The sequence below is a fragment of the Cebidichthys violaceus genome, unplaced genomic scaffold, assembly GCF_023349555.1.
Source record: "Cebidichthys violaceus isolate CVI_PGR_0920_01 unplaced genomic scaffold, fCebVio1.0.p SCAF_28, whole genome shotgun sequence".
Taxonomy (NCBI): Eukaryota; Metazoa; Chordata; class Actinopteri; order Perciformes; family Stichaeidae; genus Cebidichthys; species Cebidichthys violaceus.
In genome coordinates this window covers 4,733,815-4,741,357 of record NW_027176461.1, presented here as the reverse complement: position 1 = coordinate 4,741,357, position 7,543 = coordinate 4,733,815, and positions in this window count along the sequence as shown.

The window sequence follows — 7,543 nt, the reverse complement described above, 5'->3', positions numbered from 1 at the left end:
TTGATGAAAATTGCACTCCATGAAAATAGTCCGTTGCCCAAAGCTGTACAGAGCAAGGTGCTGAATGCTAATTGGGTGAGATGTCTGTCAGAAGTCCTCAGCGGGCTGATGCCTGCGGGCCGTTTACCCAGCAACACCCCGACTCCAAGGTGTTTATTTTGGGCGTATAGCCAGCGCTCATCATGTGGTCCCTCATCTTACACACAGACAATGTAGCATCCCACCATCCACCAGCAAATGACTTGCTCTCACATGCACACCCTGTTCCAGGAATTTGGCATTAAATCACACAAGCAGTCCGCTGAAGTCCCTTTGTGGGTAGACCATGCTGCGTTTCGCCTGAAGCGAGTCGATCCGTACAGTTTCCGCGATATCACTTTGTGTAGATGGCGTTTTCATTCACAAGCGCTGCTGCCTGACTTTGTTGTCTGTATGACGTGCTAGCAAATTGAAATCAGTAAGTACAGTATATGAGGTTCCCTGTTGTTCGTCAGTGAGATCAGCCCATTTCAATGGCCTTAAATAATTAATTGATACACGTAACGTAAAGTGTATCCTTGATGAGGAGAAAGATGAGAGAGGGGAGATGAGAGAGACACTCTTAATGGAAAATAAACACAGATGGCCTCCCACAACTGCGGAGAACTCCTGATCCACCGGCTGGCAGGAAAGTGTGGCCTCATACAGCCGGGCCATCGAGTAAATATTAAAAGTGACATGTCTTCAAAAGTTTGAGGATGAACCCGGGCTAAATCATAAAGTGCTCTTTGATGGTTTGAAGGGCCACACTTGTCTTTTTAGGAGTCTCTCTCAAGCATGAATCTTTCATTTCCATCCTAAATAATGTGCCATGGTTTATTGATGAGATTCGCTTTCCTGTGGTGCCGTGTGCTAATTGGTCCGAGTTGCACTAAGCTCCCGGCTGGAGCGATAACAGAATAAAGCCAAGGTAGCTACTTTGGATAACTTACGCTGGTTGTGCTTCTAAAGGTCTCGCATGGCGGAGAAAGCTTCGTCAGACTTCTTTAGAAGCAGTTCAAGCAAAACCGCTGCGAACACAATGTGCATAAATCAATGGCAGTGGCACATGCTACATGCAAATGACCTTTAGCGTGGTCCAGCATACTTCGAGTAATGGAAGCTTGAGCTCTTATTTGGAAGGTATGATGCTGGTAAATGCATAGATACTCAGTAAAATGTTAAAAGTGTTTTCAAAATAAAAGAGAACTGTGTTTGTTTAGCACCTTTCTGATAAAGGCACAATGTTTGTCAGTATTATGTATAATATTGAGTTTGAATATTTTATACGTTTTTTTTAGGCATTGTCATTTTGAAAACTGTAATTGTATCCTTATAGTAGGTGGTTGCAGCTGTATTAGCACAGGAACATGATACTGTATAACCCCCCCCTTTTTCAAAATCAGGCTCCCTTAAGTACAAGTAGTTCTTTTATTTAGTTTAGTTATTGTGGGTGACCATGGCTAAGTGGAGAGCAGGGCTGCCTCTCAATCAGAGGGTCGTCGGCTCCTGCTCCGCTAGTCTCATGTCAATGTGTTCTTGAGCAAGACACTTAACCCCAAAATGTCTCCCGTAGCTGTGTCTACGGTGTGTAGATAGATACTCAATTGTAAGTCGCTTTGGATAAAAGCGTCTGCTAAATGACTGTAATGTAAATGTTTCTATTGAGTCTGAACTCAGTGTACCTAATGAGAGTATATTGTACTAATTTGTCCCGTAACAAGACATGGCCGAGCCCTCTCCGTGGCTCAAGCTCCTTTAGTTCTTACAGTGTGTTCACAGAGCCATAGACTATATGACACACACACACACACACACACACACCAGCGCTGATCTCAGTGGGTGAAGGTTATATTTCACATGTGGGACATGTAGCACCTACAGCTGGGCGTGTTAGCGGAAAATGGCCACCCTGACATGAGTAATGGAGGTCAGAAGGGACCTGCCGTTTGCCTTTCCGCCATCGTGGATGGAAGGACACTTCACGGCAGCCCTTGTCTCCCTGTATGCGCGGGTCGAGCAGAGGAGAGGTCCAACTCAAAAGCAGCAGCAGCAGAGCTAGTTATTACAAACTGCTGGTCATTTATCAACTGCAGAGATGTCGTCGTTGTCCATCACGAGTCCCATTTCCAACATGATCGTAGTTATTGTCGTATTACAATTCCAACGTTTCATCTGCAGTCAGAAATAACAGAATTAAAAGATGCACAATGTGGATAACGCCGCCGTGGTTGTACCTTTAATCAATAACTTATTGTTCCATTTATCTCAGCGCTAGATAACTGTGGCAACATAAAACCCATTTCAGATAACGACAAACTTTAATAGTGGATTAGGACTCTGGTGACAACTGCCTGCCTTGTTTTTATGTGCCCAATAACCTAAAGCTGTCTAAGCTAACAGCCAAGTCCCGGGGCACAAAATGTAATAAAGCTGAGTGAAAAACAACAGTAAATTGCCTTTATAAGCTGGTGTCATGTGGAAATTACCTGTGGAACGCACTTGAGGCTTCCACACAGGATCAGATGACATTACTGTATCTGTTTTCCCTTTTCAGTGCTGTCAAGAGCAAAATGATATAATTGCATGCCACTTTATTAACCTCAGGGCAGCCAAGAGATATAGAGGTACAACAGCCCCTCTTCAGACATCACTCACAGGTTGTGCCTCAGGTGGAAAGGTGAATGCAAGTCCTTTACAAAAAATAAAAAAAGAGGTTAAAGAGTTGACCCTGAAGGAGGAACATCGCTACTTTGTGTTTTGAATCGTGGCAATTCTGCTCACCTCAGATAGCAGCCTGTACATCAACAGCTGCTGCTCCTGCTGCCCTCCCTCACATCGGGATGTGGCGCAGACGTTCACGGCCCCCTCAGGATGAATTGAATTAACGGTGGTGATCCACTGTCTTTTCCTCCAGCGCCATCACCGTTTCAATCCACCAGTACTTTGTTTTCCCCTAACCACTGTGAAACTATTCCTATCATCCTCATATACTTGTGTGGCACATGTTAGCACGCTAACAACGCCAAAGCTAAGATGAACATGGTAAACGTTGCACCTGCTACACATCAGCATGAATGCATTGACGTTAGCATTTAGCTCAAGCACAGCCTCACAGAAGCCCTGGCAGGACTCTTGTTACTCTGTGTGTGGATTACTCGTATGCTTATAGCCGGCAACTTCCAAACTTCCTCTGCTCTCTCCGTGACCTGCACCACCGTTGAACAAGCAACCAAAAGGCCGTGAAAAGGTCTACAGCTAATGACAGAAGGTCCCCTAGGGACTCCCGTTTCCCTTACTCGACACACCAAACGACACAAGCTGACTCTGGCTAACATCCAAGGAAGAGTAAATGGACCATGAAGAGGAAATCCAAAACTGCTCAGAAGAATGGAGGGGGCGATCTTGAAAAGCTTTCGAGAGACGTACCTCTGTGTCCTTCCTTGACTCGCATTAGTCAGCATCAGTGTCAGCCCCGTTCATACTCTGCGTTGATAATAACATGCATTATTCATATAGGAGGAGCAAGATTAAATTATACAATCACTGTCATCACTGTCATCGTCAATCACCTGTTTCTGCTCACGCAAATTATCTTTCAAGTTTTTCATTGCTATTCATTAAGTATGAATCACACACGGTGTGATCGAACAGTAATTATCTTCATCTGTATGAAGAGATTGCATCCTGCTTTGAAAACTATATTCAGGAAGCTTGTGGCACTTTGAATGACGACCTGGTGATTGAAAACAAAAGCGTGATTACCGTACACGGTAATATCATCGACTACACGATTACCTTGATTAGAGTCAGCCATTTGTTTCTGTGCCAGGCGTGTTTCGTTTGGCTTAGTGTACAATTTGGAATTTGAAAAAATGGAAATGGCAGAAATGGTCTTTGCAGCATCAGATGGCATGAAGTGAGATTAAAGGTAAGATGGTGATATCTTTGACGCCATCTCTTTCCTTGCCTCACACACTCGTTCTTCTCATATTCTGTCTGATCCTCTCTGTGACGCTCTCATCCTCTCTGCGCTCGTCTGCAGGATTAAGCCCACGTATCTTTGGATCGCATCGAAAGGGTTTGTTGCCTGCAGAAAAGTTAAGCGTGATCAGGATCAGAGAGCTGGAGTCTATCTTTTTTTTTTTTTCATATAAGATATGTCAAAGGATTTCTTTTGACATTTTGGAGAAATATCTTTCAATTTCTTGCTGAGAGAAAAAAGTTCGCCAGGCTCTGGCACATAAATGTAAAAAGGAAAATGCAAATATAAAAATGTAGATCAACTTTTATTGTCACACACAGCACACACTGACATTTAACCTCTCCAGCTAAGCCGTCCTAGTATTAGGAGCTGTTCCTACCTTAACTTGACTTTTTCCTCACAGGTTAAACAGGTTGATAAGTGAGCAAAGGTGTCCCTCTGACAGACCCTGACAAGCTGTTTCCCCCCCATTCCCATGACCATTTGTGCAGTCTGTGTTTACTTGCCCCAAACACCAACTGTAGCTACTGATGTTAGCTGTTCGATAGCTAGCAACGGCCGCACCGACCGGGTTCCTTTCGTCTCTGTACGTTAATGCAGCAGTTGCACGAAGATCCGGGATAAGCACAAATCTCCCCAAACGTATTCTCTCTGCATACGGTCTAAGGGCAGATTTTGCAGTAGCCGGCTGCTAGCTGCAATTTCCTATTAAAAGTTAATGTAAAATAAAAGATTAAAGTAAAATAAAAGATTGATTTCCTCATCTGACTTTCAAAAGAAAGCGTAGACACATATTTCCCAAAATGATGACATGTGCAATGCAGATTCTATATTCAAAAGTTTATCCCCAATCATTATATACAAGCTTGGAAAGTCCCATTTGCACGCTGCTCTTATTTGTCATTCGTCCTCTCCGGTTCGGCGGCCCCGGTGTCAGAGCTGGATCTGCACTTGACTTGTCCCTTGCCGCATCAGCGCAATAGAACACCCGGGGAGTACGACGCCGCCTCTTCAGCTCACTTCAGCCCTCGCTCAGCACCGTTCACCTCACATCGCCGTGCGCCTGCACTGCGGCCATTACAGCATTCAGTTACTCAGCAGCCGCGGGCTAAAGTGCCTCTGTCTGACCTTGGACATGTAACGGATCCCCTGGACGAGAACCTGAAGACCTGGTTTCTCTGCAGATATCCAAGGACAAGGCCATTAAACCAGTATGATGTTCAGGTATTCGTTAGATGATGAAAATATAAATGAGTTGTTCAATCTATCAGGATTTCAGTAGGACAAGGTTTCATTTTCCTGTCGAACATTGTTTTGCCAGTAGCCGCTTTGAGGGGGTCTGTGTCACTCTGTCTTCGGAAGATGACGTATAGAAGCTGAAAGAAGAAGCTCTTTTCTCTCTGTGACAATAGCGAGTGAAGGTATTTCCCACTCATGCGTTCTAAACCTAAACACCCTGTAAATTGCCTCAGTGCAGCATGCGTGTCCCAGAGAGACAACAGGAGAAAACTACACCAACTGCGTTTTGCGCCCTCAGACGTAGTCAACTTAAACAACCCAGATCCATCAATCCCAATCGCTTCACAGGAAAACCTCGGAGGATGAAGATACGGAACTTTGTGGTTGATGTGTCGTTCAAACGGGCGATGAAGCAGCTCTTGTCCTCAAATAACACAGACCACATCAGACCTGGTCTCAAGCCTCCCAATGAGGATCAGTGACACCAACAGATGTCACCCTTAACCACTCAGTCACAGACGAACCAATTGAATCTAGTTCAGTTAGGTGTCACATGTGACGAGGTGTCAGTGACTGACGTCAGTTTAAGATAAAATAAGAGGCAATAAGATACAATCTTTAACATTTGGCCTCTCTTTCTCTGTCTCTCTCTGTCTCTCTCTCACACACACACACACACACACACACACACACACACACACACACACACACACACACGCACACACACACACTTGAAGTCTCACATAAACTTTATTGATGTAGACGGTGCTTCAGGGAAGAACACATCTGTCAAAGAGGTGGATGCCAGTACTGCAGTGTGTGAACTGAGGACAGAGAGTTTTATGTTAGCATGGAAAGTGCTAACTGCATTCATTCACTCACACACACACACACACACACACACACACACACACACACACACACACACACTCACACACTTCTTCATTGGACAAAATGAGTAATTTGGTAATTTGAAGATGTCACCTTGGGCTTTGGGGATGTCGGTCATTTTTCAGCATTTTCTGACATTTTGTAGCTTAAACAATTTCACAATTCTTCTTGCTCAAAGGTCAAGAAAGTTTAACTGTTAAGCAGCATGGAGGATCCTAAAAGTGCTGTGGATAAAATCATCATCTTGACTAAGCTCCTTGTCAACTGTCCCCGTGGTAACTGAGAGAACAGTTTTCGGCCAAAACTTGATTCTTTAACTTGTTTCTTTTATGCTTAAAATGAGACTTTAAAAAAAGTTTAAATCTATTTAACATCATAGCTCAAGGTGAGCGGAATGCTAGAAGCAAATCAGTACCAAGTGAAAATCAGTTATCCATTAAAGGCCTTCAGAGTTGATTAAGCTTATCTAATGAAGAGGGAAATACCCAAATTGTCTCTCTTCCTCTTGGTTTAGCGATGAAGCCGTTGCATGCTGTGTGATGTTGATTGAACGGCTCAAACACTGACGGGACGCATCAACAGTGACTTGTCACCACTTGGAAGTTTTATCTGCAGGTCGCCAGCGGAAGGTGACGGCGAGGACTCAAGCTTCTCTCTTTTTTTTTTTTTCTCCAGACCTGCCACTGTCACTCCACCCGCGCTGCGCACCAGGAGCTAACAGACCGGAAACGGCTTTCAGGGGTTATGCATTACGGCAAGCAAGATTACACTAAAGAATATTGCCTGCTGGAAGCAACACAGATAGGAGGCTAATATTTCCTAATCGGCACTCCCGAGTTCACTCTAATTTAAAACCACAGACGTCAACCAAAACGAACAAAGTTTTAGAGTCATCTAAATTCTTGAAAGCTGTCAATGTCTTCCACCTGAAGGAGGACAGCGGTGGAATGACGTGCAACATGTCCCCTGGGTTGTGTCATTCTCTGGCCATGTGTCCTGTTTAATAACAGCTCTGTGTTGGAGATCAAGCCCCTGGTGTACAGTGTATGTGTGAGGAATCTGTTGGCAACAAGCTGCTCGCTAAATGACCCTCTCTCTGTTTCTCCTCCCAGGTAGCATAATGGAGTAACTGTGTAAGGCGCTTCCATGCGTCACTTCTTCTCAGGGGAGTTCGACTGGTGTTGTTTTCACCCTGTGAGTCTGCGTGTCGTCATGGCACCTGGTGGTGGCCAGGGGGGCCAGGAAGCGGGGACTTTGGGTCCCCGTCTCATTTTGGCTCTCTGTCTCTGGAGTATGTTTTCTTGTATCTTTATAGAGCAGAATATATTAATAAAATGTAGCAATGAGAACCTCATCAGAAGCCTCTCTCTATTGCCTGTACGGGGTTTATTACACAAAACCAGATTATGC